Below are 17,910 nucleotides of genomic sequence, written 5' to 3' on the forward strand. Positions count from 1 at the left end.
GGGTGTCTGATAGGAGAGGCTGGATGAGGAGAATTTATTGACTTGGGGTATTTACCTGTGTCTCTGGGCTCAATGTTTTGGCAGTAACTCCTGGAATCAGCACAGAAAGCCATGGGAACTCTCTCTGCTTTACTTCTCCTAGTGCCTCCTCTTCACATCGCTGATGATTTCACTGATGCCTGGAGGGCCCATTTTGCCTGATGGTCTCACATCCTAGGAGTTTGCCCAGAATGCAAAGTAACCACTGACTGGTATTTGTTTTGCCTTATTTTTCTGAGTCCATAGAGTGGAAGAATGGTGTACTCTGCCTTGCATTTTCTAAGACATTCTCATCTCAGCCCTGGCAAGGATGCCTTTGTTCTCTGTAAATGGCCTTGGGAGGTACTGAGGACATAACTCATAGCCAGCAGCAGGTGGCACTTCATGGAGGCTCAGGGTTCCCAGCTGGGTTTTGGCATTTCAGAAGGTGGCAAGAATTTTATTCCAAATCTGATCTCAGACTTGGAACCGGGTCCTAGAAATCCCTTCTGACTACGCCACAGGGATGGTGGGGGAAAAATGAGGAATGTCACAGCAAAGCAGGCTGCCCTCTCCTCGCTCTGGCCCAGTGCCTTAAAGGAAAGGTACGCTGCCCACAGCTAACCCAAGTCCCAGCTAATGTTGATGTGAATAATTATTACTTTCCCTCCAGCAATGGTCCTTCCAGCTCATTTAGCCAGCAGTAAAGACTCTGATACAGCATTATCTTTTTTTTTTTTTTAAAAAAAAACAGCCTCTAGGAGTTTTCTATTGCTTTTCTTGATCGTATCAGTTTCATGCGTCAGCTGTTTATGCTTCTATAACTGCATTTGCATCTTTGTCTGTAGTCCTGGGCTGATTTCAAACAATATCATCAGCGTTCGAGCATTAGAAGGAAAAAAAAGCTCCAAGTAGATTGAGTGACACAAAAAGAATGAGACAACATCTGGGCCGTCAAAAGCCCCTAGTGTTCGAAACTTGTGCTTCACAAATGAATTTATAGTGAGTTTATTCATGTTTTTTCATTTGCATGTGTCCCCTAGCCTCCTTCTTAGTTTTGAGGCAGTGATAAAAGATTTTTCCCAGCTTGGTTTTCTTCCTGATGAGCTTCCATTAACAACCCTAAATTTCTTAAGACTTATTGAAAAGGTGTGAACTTTGTTTCTTTGAAACTTATTTGATGAAAACAGAAGAAATTGTGTAACCTCTCTTGGCAACTCCTCAGTTGCTTTTATTCAAAGGCTCAATCCTGAGGTTGGCCCTCATAGTGAGAAATCACTTGAAAGGCAATACAAGTGGGTCTACAGTGTTACAAAGGCACTCCAATGTCTGAGAACTATGGCATATAATTGTTTTCATCTCCATTTGATGATAATCCCTGTGAAAAAGAGAGGATTATGTAAGATCAGTAGTAAAATATAGAGGAATGCTCAGGATGGTAAGCACCATATTCAGGTTTATGGTCACCTCTGGGAGGAGGGAGTGAAATGAACATAGGAGCCTTAAATGCATTTGTAAAGTTATTCTTAAGTTGGGCAGTGGGGACATAGGTGTTCACTCTGTTATCCTTGATTACTCTATTGCCCCTTGTACTTTAGTTTTTCTAATGAGCAAATCTTTCATTACTAAATGAATTTGTTTTTAAAAAAGGCCCCAGTTTTGCAGTGGACTTGAATTCAAATTCTTACTTCTCTTTTTTTCTAGTATGAGCAAATATCTTAGACCCTCTGAGTCTTAGTTTCTCCATCTATAAAATGAAGATAGTAATTCCCTTTACCACAGGATTATTGTAGGATCAAATGAGAAATGCAGGTCAAGTAGATAGCTCAGTGTCTGACACACGCATAGAACATCCAACTAATATTATCTATGATAATTCTAGAAGGCTCTTGAGACACGCTTGTTAAATTTTAAATGAAATAATGTCTGTTGGGTGGGGTGGGAGGAGGGGTAAATGAGTGAAGGGGGTCAGAAGGCACAGACTTCCAGTTATAAGTAAGTTCTGAGTCCTAACACCATGCTGGCTCTAGGTGACAATACTGTGTTGTATGTTTGAAAGTTGCTATGAGAGTACATTTTAAAAGTTCTCATCACAAGAAAAAATTGTAAGTATGTGAGGTGATGGATGTTAACTAAATGTATTGTAATCATTTCACAATATATACATATATCAAATCATTTTGTTGTACACCTTAAACTTATGCAATTTTATATGTTAATTATATCTCAATAAAACTGGAAAAATAATGTCTTTTGTCAATAGCAAATATATTATCAGTTCCCTTTCTCCCTACCAGACCTCCCACATCCCACCTCCTGCAGTCCATACTACACTTTGCATTACTCTTCTTGCTTTAAAGTTTATAGCGGCTTTTGGGGTTACTGCCGGCTCACTTCAAGCCAAGTCCTGCAAACCGAATCCCCTCAGCTCATGTCAGCTCTATTGCCTGCACTACCCTAACTTTCCAACCTTGCTCAGCTCCAGCAAAAGCCAATGATGTGTCCAACTGCCACACCTGTGCTGTTGCATCACAGCCAGGTGGCAGGACAGCCTTGGAATGTACAGGCCTCCTTTTCAGTTTGACCTTCCATGGAAGAGGTGAATGAACTAAGGAACAAAGGAAGGGTCTCTTGCGCATACTACAGAAGAGAATAATATAAAGAATAGTGTGGTAGAAAGGGGGCAGACATCAGAAAGCTGGGAAACAGTCAGGCAATGTGCTGGATTTTTGTAATAAATTTTGTAATAATTCCCTCCTACCATAAAATTGAATAACAGCTGTAAAATCAATTACAAATATCATGAGTTAATTATTAAAACCACGTGAAGATCAAAAAAGTCTAGTAAACAAATCTTTCTGTACTGCAAATGTTGCTCAAGTATTCTGGAACCAGAATTCCAAGGTTTGGATCTCAACTCTGCCTCAACACAGAGAATTTAAGTAACTTATGACCTTTGGTAAGTCACTTTACCTCTGTGCCTCTTTCATAATGGGGGGAATAAGAGTGCCTATTTCATAGGTTTGTTGTGAAGATTATAAGTTAAGATGTGTAAATCAAATAGTGTTTAATAATAGGAAGTGTGCGATAATTACTGCTATTATTCTCTGCCTAATTTGATTGAAATAGAAAGGTCTTCAGACAAGTTGTTGATATTTAAAAACACAAGCCTGAATGCTATGGAGGTAATCATTTTGCAATGCGTATGTCAAGTCAACACTGTACTCTTTAAACTTAACACAATGTCATATGTTGATTTTATCCCAATAAAGCTGGGAAAAATAAAAGTTAAAAACACAACATAATTTTATTATATTTTAACAGGATCACTGTTAAATAAACTGAAGAGATCAAAAGAGAAAGCAAGAGGACCAACTGAGACACTTTTGTAGGAATTAAGGTAAGGTATTACGGCGGTTTGGACAGGGCAGTAACATTTAAGGTGGTGAGAAGTATACGCAACAACATACAAGGAATCTGTGCTTCGTGGTACCCGTCTTTATTACAAATGAAGTGCCTTTGTGTGTGTGTATGTTGTGTGTATGTATGTTTCTATGCATATCTCTGAGCTCTGTTCTATTAAGTTTACATATTTCTTACTCTGTGCGCACCACATTATTTTTAGTACTAAGGCTTTGCGATATATGCTAATACCTGGTAGAGTAGGTCCTCCCTTTTTGCTCTTCTTTTTCAGAGTTAACTTGGTTATCTATGTTCTTTTATTCTAATACATATATTTTAGAATGAATTTATCAAGTTCTTCAAACCAGAAATTTTGTTCAGGATTATACTAAATTTGGAAATTAATTTGGAGAAAATTGGCATCTTTACTATGTTGTTATCACATTCATGAACATGATCGAGCTCCTTAATATTTTTCGTATACTTTATTTTATGTCCTATAGAATTTTAAAATATTATTCACATTAAATGCTTTATTGTGAAGAGTATTTTATTTTTTATTTGATTATGGCTGGAATGAAGAAATATTATTGGTTTTATAAATTGACCTTGTTTCTAGAAAACTATTGAAGTATCTCATTCGATCTCATATCTCTTGATTTTATTGGGTTTTAATATTTTCTATAATTTAGTACCGTTTGGAACTGAAGTTCATAGTTTTTGCCTGAAACTTGAATTTGAAAATGAAAATGAAAAATTCAAGATTCCTCCTTTTCATAAGGATAAACAAAGTGTACAATTCCAGAACCACAGCAAAACCACAACTAGGAGTAAGTATTTGTCCAATTATAATCACACCAAACTGCATTACCAAACAGTGTCTTTCTTACTAGCAATAACAACAACAACAACAACAACAAAAATACTAATCTTTCAGCTCATATTTATTCTCAGCATAGTAATTCAGAAGCAGACATAAATATCTCAATCCCTAACATGTTTAAATTTATTATACTACAGTTAAATATTATTTTAATTTTTATTCGTAATACATACTTGTTCACGATACATACTTGTCTTTCTGATAATATAAACATTAATGTTATGTTGTTTTCAATTTTTTTCATATATATCAGTATATATCAGCATATATCAGTTTAACACAAGGAAGGATTTAGAATTATATATCAATAGTAAAATTCACCAGATATTTAAATATTCAGACACAAGACTGTAAAAGGAATCTATTTTCAATTTTGTTTATTTACATATTTTCTTATGTAAAAGGATGCAGAAATCCATCAGTTTCAAACAATTCAGAATTACAAGTTTTATGATTTGAAAAAGATCATTTATATGGATTTACAGAGAATACTTGTGAATTTCTGTGAGCTACTCAAATAACAGTTAATTTAGTTACATTGCATTTTAGTAATTATAAATATTCACACTTGGTAGTAATTAAAAAACTTTCTAATAGTAGAGACTATTTTTCTGCCTAATAAAATACCAAGGAACACCATTTCTAGTTGGAGGCCGTCATTAGGCATACCCAGTGTTTCTAGATCATACATAAAGATGCTCACACAAATTTATTTTCCATGACATGATATTCTTCTGTTTAGGAGTTTGAAATGTTCCAAGGAAAGGAATAAATTGTATGCCAAACATCTCTCTTGAAAAATTGGAAGCAGCATAATTGGTCAAAACTTAAGGAAATAATTACATAAATTATGGCATTTCTACTTGATGGAATGATAGGCAGCCACTGAAATTTGAAGACTGTGTGGCATATGCAAAAGTACCTATGCTGCTAAATTAAGAAGGAAAATCTATAAAAATTGAACAAATACAAGGATCTTGACTATAGGTCTAAAATATGCATTCTTGACCAAGTAAGAAATGAAATTAATAGTTAGTGGGGGTGAGATCATGGGAGAACCCTTCATTCTCCAAATTTCCTGTTATAGTACTAGTAATAGCCACACAATTGTCTTGAGTTTCTACTTTTGTGCCAGGTGCTGTACTAGATACTTAGTACACACAATTTCTAATTTTCACAACAACCTGTATCGTACTTCTCAAGCTTTAGTGAGCATCGGAATCCTCTTGAAGTCTTGTTAAAGCAAGATTGCTGGGTTCCACCTTAGAGCTTCTGATTCATTAGGTTTGGGATAGGGTTTAAGAATTTGCATTTCTTTGTTTGTTTTTTTTTTTCCCTCAGAGCTCTTGAGAGTGGATGGTGTGGGGGAGGGCAGGGACCGGTTCTGGGCACCCCCTACCCGCTTGGGAGCCCTGCATGCATTGCTCTCCCTAGCACCTGGTTCCCTCCAGGCGGGTGCAGAGGCTGAGGGGCTAGCCTGGGAAGGATACCAGAAAAAGCTGCAATCCCCTCACACACTCCTGCACGGAGCCTCAAGTGCTGGATACAGTTGTTTTCTTGCCTGTGGGGAGGGCTCTGAAGGGCATTCGGCTTGGTTGTCATAGTTCTGGCTTCTGTCTAGGCTGTGAGCAGATCAATAATTTGTATTTCTAATGAGCATCTGGAAGTGTGGTTGCTGCTGATCTGGTGCTATAGACCAAATGTGTTTGTCCCCGCAACCCCCAATTTCTGTGTTGAAATCCTAATTCCCAATGTGATGGGTATTAGGAGGTGGGACTTTTGAGAAGTGATTAGGTCATGAGGGCAGCATCCTCATGGATGGGATTAGTGCCCTTATAAAAGAGATTCAGAGAGCTCCCTTGCCTCTTCCACCATGTGAAGACACAGCGGACAGATGGCAGTCTATGAACTGAGAAGCAAGTCCTCACCAAACACTGAATCTGCCAGTGCCTCCATCTTAGACTTTCCAGCCTCCAGAACTGTGAGAAATGAATTTCTGTTATTTATAAGCCACCCAATCTATGATATACAGCAACTCAAACTGACCAAGTTACCCAGGGTCCACACTTTTAGGACCACTGATATATAACAGGCATTTCTCCCATTTTGTAAATAAGAAAATTGAGATTCAGAGGTTCAGTAACAAAGCTGGTAAGTTGTAGAACCAGGATTTAAACACAAATTTATCTATGTCCAAAGCCTGTCCCTTTTGCTTTATGCTTCACTTGTCCTTTAAGTGTGGTCTTATTGATCAACCACAAAATGTCTCAGTTATCTTGTCAGGGTTATCCATCCAGGGTGCTACACAATTGGGTAACTGGTCACTAGGACGCTTTACAAGATGGCATATACCTGGGAAAATCAGAGTTTGGCTCTTTGGGCTCCAAAATTTAGAAACTGACATCTCGTTGGTATTTCTGAGTTGACTGAAGATTTCTGGGGAGACTTCTTACATGAACAAAACTCTCCACAGGCTGATGTGTAAAGTCTGGACACCAGCTTAATAATTTACTAATTATTTACTATAATTGCCTGGGGACCAGATATTCTTGATTGGCATGACCAGACATGCTCTCCCTGAGACATGTTATGTGCATAAGAAACCAAATAATCAGAAGGTTGCTTGGTGACCATAAGGCAAGGATAAGGGATAGGATATGACTCAAATATTTCATGTCATCAGTTCTACTCGCATGTCCCAGTGCATATGTCTTCAGAGAAGAGACATCAGCAAGTGGATTGGTATTCGAGGTGAAATGACCAAATTCTTCCCTGGTCCCTGGATGCTTCTCAGATGGGCCCAACACTATTAGCTTCTAGGAGCTCCCTTTCCCTTATGTCTCTAAGACCACTTTACCTTCTTTCAGACTCATTTAATGTGTCTAAAATAGCTTCAATTTGATGAAAATCAAGACTTGTAGGTCTGGGACTGCTATGGTCTGGAAATTTGTGTCTTCAAATTCATATGTGAATCCTAACCCTCAAGGTGATAGTATTGAAATGTGGGATGTGGTTAGATCATAGGGTGGAACTCTCATAAATGGCATTAGTGTCTTTATAAAAGAGGCCACAGATAGGTCTCTTGCCCCTTCTGCCATGTGAGGGTATAGTGAGAAGATGTCTATCTATGAGGAAGTGGACCCTTACTAGACACTGAATTTTCTGGTGCCTTGATCTTGGACTTCCCAGTTTCTACAACTATGAGAAGTAAATTTCTGTTGTTTACAAACTACCTAGTTTATGATGTTTTTATTATTACAGCCTGAAAGGACTAGGGCAGGGAGCCATTTTTCTCTTTAAGGTGACCCTCATGTTTACCCTGATCTATTTTTATACACTATTATAGTTTAGCTCTTAGGAGGCAATCTTATTTCTGTATGCAATGGGTTGATTCTTGGATTGCATGAGTAAAATCATGGAAATATCAGTTTTCTTGGCTTTATGGAGGTAAGCCCCAAAATTCAGAGAAAGGGTAGAGAAAAGAGTATAGTCGACATCTGGAAGCATCTGCAAGGCCCCAGATCTGAGCAAGCTGGTCCTGAGTCTGAGTCCTGCTCTGGTCAGCACCGAGGGCTTGGAGTGAGAGGCATCATCCATGAGCAGATTCAATGAACATATTTAATTTGTCGGCACAAGTGAATGATTGCCCTCATGGGGTTTCTGTCCAGGGCATGCCCTTCATGTGTGTCTGTTATACGATTTAGACGAGTGGCTCTCAAAGTATGGAACTATTATGGGCTGAATTGTGTCACCCCCAAATTCAGAAGTTGAAGTCTCATCCCTAGTTCCTCAGAATATAACTTTATTTGGAGAAAGGACCTTTAAAGAGATGGTTAAGCTGACAGTGAGATCATATGAGTGCACCCTAATTCACGTGACTACATTTAGAGACAGGGCCTTCGATGCGGTGATTGAGTTAAACTTAGGCCCTGATTGGGGCCTTAATGCAATATGACTGATGTCCTTATCAGAAGAGAAAAGGACACCAGGGATGCAAACAGGAGAAAAAGCCATGTCAGAACACAGTGAGAGGGAGAAGCCTCAGGAAAAACCAGACCTACCAACATCTTGATCTTCAACTTAACTTGTAAGAAAATAAGTTTCTGTTGTCTAAGCCCCAGTCTTTGGTCTTTTGTTATTGGAAGCCCTAGCTGTAGGTTCCCTTCAAGAGCAGCAGCAGCACCTGGGAGTTGTGGGAAACACAAGTTCTTGGGACCCACCAAATCAGAAATTCTGGGAGCTGGGCCCAGCAATCCGAGTTTCAGGAAGTCTTCCAGATGATTCTGATTCTCTTTACAGTTTGAGAACCAGCGCCCTACACTTTTATGTCTAAGCTACTTGGTGAAGGGACTCTAATATATTCCATATGCTGACAACATGAACATTAATGTTACATTGTCTGTATGATCCCTTCTGGATTATATGTATATATATAGTCACACACACACACACACACATAGTTGTGGTGTGAGGTATCTAGGGTCTGTTTATGATGATCATGGCCAAAGAGGGTGTTTGGGTTATTAAGACTTATAGAGAGCAGCTTTGACTCAGGAACCTGAACTGTTTGCATTCAGATCACTTATGGGCTGTGTGTGACCTTAGACAAGTTACTTAGTCTCTCTGTGCTCCGTGTCCTCATTTATAATAAAATAGGAATCATGAGAAAATCATTTAATAAGGCCCGTTAGGAGGATTAAAGCCCTTAAATCCTTCTTGACACATAGTATGCACTATGTAAGTGTCTATTAAATGAAATGACTAACAGACTTCAGTAAGTTAAAGGAGTAACTTTTTAAATGGTTTAGAGAGCAGTTGGGGGAGGTTTGAGCAGGCTCTGGAGTCTCCTGTTGGAGTCAGTCGCTGGCAGTATTTCCATGCTTACCACTTCAGCACCTCCTAAGGCTGGCTAGCTAGTGAGCACCTGATAGTTAATGCCTCCCTAGCAAGGCCACTTTCTCAGGGTATTCCTCAGAAGTACTCCTAGAGGCGACAGAATGCATGAACACCATTGGTAAAAACAAGCTGCTGTTACAGAGTGTTTCTATCAGTTGTCTCTGCTCCATAGTGGTTAAGAGTTGCAGATCTTCCTTCATAGAAGATAGTTTCTCGATTAGGTATGGATCAACACAGGCATCTATCTCCAGACTGTGGCAAACCCACGAGGATTTTCTTTTTCTTCAGGAATATTTAAAAATTACCTCTTCTTTGGAGAGGACACCGACCAATATATATATATGACAGTTTCACTAATGCTCTTGTAATCTGTGTTTGTTCAGAAAGAAGGCTTCACCTTGTCAGTTCCCACTTAGGGGAACTTTTAGAGCTTGGATTTCAGAACGTTTATTTCAGTTTAGAAGTTCTTTGATTTGTTATACTTCTCTTTATGCCTGGAACTGCATTTTTAATATCTAGGCAGATGGTGTATAAACACTCCAGAATATTACACCCGCATTTTGCTTGGTGTGCTGGCGTAGGGCATTTCTTCAGAGTATAGATTTTCTTTGTTCTGATTATGACATAACTGCAAGATTTTCATCAACCAATTTAGAAGAATTTGAGTATATCCTAATGTGTTTGTACCTTAAGCAGTATTTTCCAGCTCTTATTTCTTGTAATTTGATACGTATTTCTTTTTTCTTTAACCAACTCTTGCAATATTTTCTATAGATATTCCATTAAAGGAGAACAGACATTCTGAGTCAGTAAAGAATAAACTTATGCTAAATTATGCTCAAGGTTTTTGGGTAATAATGTGTTCTGAATAATGAAATAGGGTGTTTTTGTTAGTTTGTTTTTACAATAGAGAATAAGGCTGCATGGTTTTAGGTCAGGTCTTTTGAATATGACAATTTGATTTGGGACCCAGGTCCAAAATGGTTAGCCTATTGATTAAACAAATTAGAATTTCTAAGTTTTGTTGTTATTCATAAAATTGAACAGTTAACTTTGCACAACCTCTGCTCTTATTGTCAGTTCTTTAAAAGAAATATTTATTAAATATTCGTTTATCAGCATTGTATTTGCATCTGCAGGGATCCAAGACATGTAAGACATGGTTTTTGTCCTGAAAAAGCTTAAAAATCCAGATGAGGGCACAGAACTAACACACATGAGAAAATTTAATATAAAACTATGTGCTTAAAGGAAAACAACTTTTTCCTGTCTCTGGATTTTTTGAGGAGGAATTTTCCTGAGTGCCCTCCAGGCCTCTCCCTTTTTATTCACTCGACCTTCATGGAGGAGAGGGAGTGACCCATGTGACTGGTGAAGCATGCTCTAGATGGTTCCATCCTTCTTCCTCCTCTTGGAAGCTAGCTTGTTCACATAGAAAATGGACCCTCTTCAGTGTTTCTCTTCCCAGGTGTGTGTTTCATCTGGGCATGTATCCATCCTTTGCCGTGGCTCAGGGCTGCCTATATAAATCTAGTGGTTAGTCTTAGCCAATACCAGTTGGTAATAGAGTAGATATGTTGGCCTTTTGTATTTATTCTTTGTTTTAATTCTCAATTTTCACAGAAACCTGGTTAGGAAGAGACGTGAACAGTATACGATACTAAAGCTAACATCCAAGGTAGATCAGTGAGGGCTGTGAGTTGTTGGGGAAGACATGAGATTCGTTGGGTTTGGATCTTGAGAAATGACTAGGACTTGGAAAACAGAAAGAAGGCAGGAGTTTTTTTCAGCCTCATTTGTAATCTCTTTAACTTTTAAACTAATGTTGTGGGGAGAGATAATTGATTTTTTTATTTGCGGGTGACTTCATAGCTTGAGGAAAACAATTTGAAGAACATCACAAAGAAAAAGAAATTGAGGAGAGAATTCTAGATATTCATAATTTTCCAAGTTTGTGGATCGAAGCAAGATTTTGTTCATGATTGCTCTAATGGCAAAATGTTTTCTAAAGAAGGGTCATTCTCCCAAACCCACTAGTCAAAGTTAGCCAAGTTTGTGGAGAAATGGCTTAGTCTACCAGACTTTCAAGTCCTACCGGTTAAGAGCAGGAGGAGTAAGTAGGGTGCTGCTTTCTGGAGCCACTCGCATCTTTGGGGCTCCCCTCTTCTTCAGGGTCTTTAGAGTGGCCACTGAGGACCAGATGCCAAACATGGAGCACAGCCTTCTGAAGGCATGTTGGAAAGTGGTCGCTCCACACGCCATGTGATTGTAGGCAAACCAGCTGGGTGCTCTCAAGGGTGCTCTCATTACTTCTCATTGGTCAGACAGTGAGATAAGGGCATGCTCTCAGACAGAGCTTTTGTTAGAAAATTTGAGTTAACCAATAAGTTCCTGGAGCTCTATAAAATCTTGTGCATTTGAATACAAACAAATAGAAAATATTATCTCCAAATTAGCCCTCGTGTGGTGTTTTCAAACAGATCTGAGATCCCCATTTACGTGGTAAAAAGCCTCTCAGAGCTTATTTGAAATCTGAGCGGACTACAAAATGATTGATTTGTAGCAAATATGGCAGAATGACCAAGAGGGATTCAGGACAGCAAAGGACATTGTCTTGAACGAGATTAAAGATTCCTTAGCATGTCATGAACATTCCTGTACTTTCCTGCTTCCTCCAGTTCCTCATGCTCCAAATCTCCCCTCTTTCCCTGCCCTAACAAATGACCAAATGTTGGAAGGGGAAAGCTGGAGTCCTGCTGTGTTTATTTTCCTTTATTTGTTCTGGATTTAGAGTTAAAACCTTCCAGTAGATGAACTGTATCAAGGGCTTTTCATTTCATATTGTGAAATGTGTTGTTATGCACAGTTCATTCTATTAAAAACTGAAATGTGTAAACCTAAATTAAAATGCATAGTGTGAATCCCTCAGAGGGGGCTTTTGAAACACCAGGACATGAAATCTTGCATAGATTTCTTGTTAACCAGAAAATTATTTCAGCAAGTGACCCTTCTTGAGGCCGCAGGAAGGAGCTGGGGGCATTGTGGGCCTCCGAAGCTGCAAGGTGGGTGCTTGATATTATGCACATTTATCTTGGTTGCCAGGAACTCTACACTGCCATCTGTCTCTAGTTTTGCCAGAAGCTACCTGTGGTTTAAAAGGCTGGAAAGGTCTAGACAACAAGGGGACTTGGGGAAATAATATGGAAATAAAATATTTGTAATTTTTTCATTAACTCTTCTCTTGACACGCTGTATGAAGTGTTCAGCTTTCTTTCTCAGGTTTCTTGCTGTGAGGATACTTGCATGATGATTTTTTAAAAAAGACAAAACCAACTTCCTGTGGTAAACACGGTATTAACATGGTGTCCTGAAATAGTTATCATCCTTTACATTTGAGCTATTTGCTAGTGCTCTAGATGGAGAAGCAAATCATTGCTTGGAGAGCTTTCCACAAGAAGAGGCTGAAATTGTTCACTAACGCTTGGTTCCTCTGCAGCCAAAAGGAATAAGAAAACTGAAGTAATCATCAGTAGAGTTCAGGAAAATCCTTTTTTAGGCTACATTTCCAGTAATTGTCTCAATGCAGTGGCACTAATGCTGAAATCTGACCCTTCTGTCTTCTGCAACTGCATTCTAAAGAAACAGCTTTGGGAATCAGATTTTAAATTGTAGCTATTCAATGAACTGTGGATCACTAAGGCCTTAGCTAGGCATGTGAAGGGGAAATGGAAATTGCCCAGGTAAATGAAAATGTGATAGTAAATCTGTCATGTTTTTATTTCATCCTTAAGAATCAAAGTCTAACCCGTGCAATATAATCTGAAAAAATGAAGCAGTGAGTCTAAATGGTAATTGGCCATAGTTCCAGAAGATGGAATTTGGGCCAGCTACTTTGTTACTTTATCTGTGACCTTGGCCAACTTAATTCCTGTTTCCTGATTTCAAAAATGAAGAGTGAAAAGGATCTTACGACATACCACATGTAACTCACCAAGCCCAGTGCTGGGCACGTCAGGAGATTCAATATTTCTTCCTTTTGATTTCCATCTCGTTTCCTATCTGTATTTTATGTTGTTGTTAGTAGGACAAGGTTAAATAGCAGAAATAATAAGGTAACATCAGAAATTATACTTTCCTGTTTATTTAAAAACAAAAATAACAAAATGAAAAAAGATTTTTCTCGATGATACCAAATAAATAAGTTGTTCAAATATGGAGAATTATCACTATAAAAATAATTTTTCTTTTTGCATGTAGTGTGATTTCAAGATACCCTGGTCTGACCCATAAAACCTAGCCTATACTTCTGCATGTCCTCCTTGACATTCCTTAGTGGTCTCTGTGTCTTCATCAGTAAATGCTTATAGAGCATCCAGTCGGTTGGGAGTGGAGATAGCTTTAGGATCTCTGGAAAAGCTGGGCACTAGGAAACGGGGAGGATAAGTCTTGGGGCTCCCTCTGCCTCTGGCTGGCTGTGGTTTCTTGGATACCCTGAAGTGAAAAAAAAGCGTTTACCAAGGGTGAGTTCTCTTCCCTCTCCTTTCACACTCTCTCCTTCCGGAGAGCGATAACGTGAGCCTGTGTCCTTGACGGACTGTGAGTTTTTAGCTTGGGGATAGCAGGAGAGTAGAATTTCATGAGTCCTTGAAAGGCAAGTGCATTGGCCAGGGGTCCCAGGGCCCAGAGGGATGAGTAGGTAAATGAACGAAGGTGGGAACCCAAGAAGCTCAGAACTGGTGGAGACTGGTGAGTTGACGAGCACAGCTCACTGTAACCTTGGCCCTAAATTCTTCTAAACATTTAAATGTAAAAGTATCAAAATGGCCTCTGCAGCTGGATTTGGCCTCAGGTTGCCAGTTGACAGATTCTGGTGTGAACAGCCAGTTGGAGACTCAGGCAAATCTGAGAAAGGTGCTGACTGGTCTCTTCTGGGTGGTGTTCTTTTGGGGAGGGGTGGGCCCCAGTCTGAGTTTTAGTTTTTTTTTCTGTTTTTAAAGGATTTGGCCTCATTGGAGCCTCTTATCCTGGAAAATCAGCAGAATCGTAACTGCAGAAATTTCCCTGAGTCAGCATGGGATGCTGATGTGCTCGCGGTCATACCTTTGGTTTTGTTTTGCAACTCAGAATTGGGTTTCCCCGCTGTGGCTGATGCAGTTGGCTTTGGTTACAGTGCAATAAATTCAAATAAACATTTATGAGGGTAAGTAATCATATTTTATGCAAACAAATTATTCTTCCTTAAAAGTCACTTTTTAAAAATGCATGCTGTTTCTTTTCTCAGTCAGCATATCAAGCTAATAAAAGTTATTGTATAATCAAAATTCCCTTTATGACTGTTTATTGTTCCCTTTATGTTAAATTTAGAAGATCGTTCTCCATTTTGTTTCTCCCTTCCCCCCATTAAAAATTTTATACTCTTACCTCCAGTGTAGGAAATCATGATTAGTTCGCGTATTGCATAATTATGGCAAAAAACTAGAGAGAGGTACTTTCGAGAAAGGACAGTGCCCATTAAAAAATGTGTGTAGGTTTCAAATCTAAGGAAACACATGAGTTTTACTACCTTACTAAAATTGGAGGTTAATATTAAAACAAAAGGCTTTGTGACACAAAGTGTCTTTCTGGTCGAACAATATAATATTTTCCTGCCCCATTTTAGGTGTCCATTTTGCTTCCTTATCAAGGTATTTATGAGGTTGCTGCTGAAGAGTTTATACAGAATTTGATGCAGGAGAACTTTTCTCCGCTTGCTTATCTCCTAGTGAAGAAAGAGCATAATGAAACTCAGACCTGTCACCTTGATATACTGAGTATGTGCGTTTGAACTCAGGAAACTGCCTCTAGGGAACAGAGTGAGAGATACTTTCAGTTCTAAAAGAATCTAGAAGGGAGATTAGGAAGAGAAAATTATAGGAATGAAGGATTGGGGGAAAAGGGAATGGTGAGTCATTATAGGGCACAACCCTTCTGAAGTGTTTTCCTGGGAGGGACCCTAAGTAGATGGTCAGCACTTATTTAGTGTCCTCAGTGGGTGGCCCATTCTGTGCTATACATAGTGTTCTCTAAGGAGTGTGCACTCAGCTGGGGGAAACATCCGAAGCCATCTGAACCCACAAACTGAACCAGGTTTCCCAGACATTGCAGGGGTATAGAAGGCTCTTGCTAAGGATGCAGTTATCTGAAAAGAAAGCCCCTGAAACCCAGATGAGTTTAGCTTGCTTTCTGCATGAAGGAATATACAGTCTGGTTACTTGGTGATAGAACACAACTCTCTAGAGTCTTTGCTTTGGCATTTGACAGGGCAGAACCTTGTACCTAGAATAAGCACCTGCATGTCATCCCTCTAAAGCTTGAGATGGAGGAGACAATGTCAGAACATGAAACACATATAGACTTATGCCAGGTGATACAGGTCTCAATCCTATTTGGCCACTTACTGTGTAACCTTGGGTGGACTACTTAATCTTTCTGTACTTTGGTTTTCTCATTTACAAAATAGTTAATAATACCTACTTCTTGGAGTTATTGTGAGAATAAGAGAATGCATACAAACTATTATTCATCACAGTACTTGGAATAAAATAGGTACTCAAAAAATAGTAGCTCTAGTACTTTTATTATGGTGATTTCCCATCATAGTAATTCTAACATAAAACAGTTAAACTGTTTTGCATGTACTACTTAGATATGCAGTTATATGCAGTTCACTCTGGTTATTTAAATCCATTTTTATTCCATATTCAGTTTGAAGTATAGTTTATGTAATGAATATTACTCTCAGTCTTTTTACTAGAAACACTCAGAAAATTATTGCCAGCAACGTATAATAATTATAATATTTTTGACTTTGTGCTCTTAAAAATAACCAGTCAAACTTATAAATATCTAAGTGTAATATTTCCCTTTCTACTGAAGGGAAAATATTTTTCATTTATTGCAGTTCAACCTCTGAAAATAAACAGCACAGTGAAAACATTATCAGCCAAGCTATCTTGAGCTTAAAAATCAGTGAAAATAAATTTAACTTCAGAGAAAGATGAATGTACACCCCAAACTCCTGTTTGAGAAGGTCTATGTCCTGGGGGTAAAGGTATTGAAAAATAGCTAGCCAAAATGGGATGCTGTCTTAAATTCTGGCTAAAATTATCATCATCATCATCATCATCAAACTTTCTGGGCTTAATGTATTATAATTTGTCTTTGGCTTCCATAGAAATGAGGTTTCACCCTGCAAAAATGTCAGAGCTTTTCAAATTCTCAGGTGGATTTTCTGGCTCAGGGGAGAGCTGCTGATCAGTTGAAAGGTGCACTGACGTCTGTAAGAAGTTGCATCCACTTCCCACAGGGCCCACAAGTTTTGGTTCTGGTTACAGGGTAAATACCATGTCACCTGTGCAGTTTATACCCCTTTCTCTCCAGCTGGTCTCTTCCTGGGGCCGTTCTTTCTTCTGTACTTTCCATCAACTGCCTTTTCCTCTCTGTCAACACAGACAACCTAGAGCTGCCCTATTTGTGGTTGTGGTCTTATTATTCATTCTGTTGAACTGTACTGTCCCACCTTGCATTTCTATGTACTTTTGGAGCTGTTGGATTCTTGCTTCCATCCCTGGAGGTCACTGTAGTCACACTCTGAGCCGCTTCTGGTTTGGCCCTTGGCCTACTCCACCTTTGGCAGAGCTTCAAGTCCCTTTACCTGAAAGGAACTGATCACTATGTGAATTGATACTCTATTTTGAGCCTCACCTAAGTATCGAGGGTGAAAGATGGTGGTCCCAGCACTCCTAAGGTGGAGCTAAGTTTGCTGATTAGAATCAAGAGAACAGCTATGAAGGGAGATTGACTCAAGCATGGAAGTTAAATAAACTCCTTTCCCTCATATACATCAGGGGAAGATGACATTTGAAAAGGTAGGAAGGATAAGTACTGATATTTGGTGGTGTCAATGTCCTCTAGTTAAAGACCACCAGGAACACATATGTAGTTGAATAAGTTATTACTTTTTGAACTCTGGGGCATCTCAGTGAAAGGGTACTGGGAAGGACTTACAGGATTTGAGCTTGTACTGGTGATTTGGGGAGTGGTTTTAAGGAAGTGGGGCTTTGCTCTGATTGGATGCTGTCAGGAAGTGGGAGTAATTCCACGACTGGGTATCTTAACCATCTTATCTGTAGAGAGGATGGACTAGAGCCAGCTGAAAGTGTTAGTGGGAAAGAAGTAGCAGGTACCCATATTACCTGGGGTGGGAGGATGGTTTGGTATTTTGTGGGTTGAACAGTGTTCATGTTTTATTTCTGTTAACACATATGGAGTAGTCTTATTTTTGTCCTGATCCAGCCTGGCCACAGAGTGGTCTTGTCTGATATCGATGTTCCATAAAATTGTCTATGTTCAACAGAAGAACATCTAGGTTTAGTTGTATGTGCCAGGACAGTTCCTGGATGTCAGGAGCTGCTTTTCTCTTTCTCAGTAGTATGGTTATTCAAATAATTTTATGTGAGTATTAAGACAGGCTGTAAGATTGAGGACATCAGGGTGACAAACATATATTCATATGCTTATATATGTAATGTATTTTATTTATACATAAAAATTCCCTATGAAGTTGCTGAATGTAAATTGATATGTATGTTAAGTACTAAATTCTGTCCTTGAAAAGAAGGGAAGTTCACATCCTCCTCATTAGTTGAAGGAAATTCCACAACTTCTCCTGT

At 38.9% G+C, this 17,910-nt stretch overlaps 1 long non-coding RNA gene across 1 annotated transcript in view; it reads left to right on the plus strand.

The window, feature by feature from the left end:
- Positions 1-3,019: 3,019 nt before the first annotated feature.
- Positions 3,020-17,910, plus strand: part of LOC120621653 (uncharacterized) — a 222,121-nt gene continuing 207,230 nt past the window's right edge. Inside the window, exons 1-2 of the long non-coding RNA XR_005658229.1 lie at positions 3,020-3,418; positions 14,197-14,399. This is a non-coding gene — a long non-coding RNA (uncharacterized LOC120621653). The remainder of the gene's footprint in view (positions 3,419-14,196; positions 14,400-17,910) is intronic.

The sequence above is a fragment of the Pteropus medius genome, unplaced genomic scaffold (genome assembly GCF_902729225.1).
Source record: "Pteropus medius unplaced genomic scaffold, Ma_sr-lr_union100, whole genome shotgun sequence".
In the NCBI taxonomy this organism is placed as follows: Eukaryota; Metazoa; Chordata; class Mammalia; order Chiroptera; family Pteropodidae; genus Pteropus; species Pteropus medius.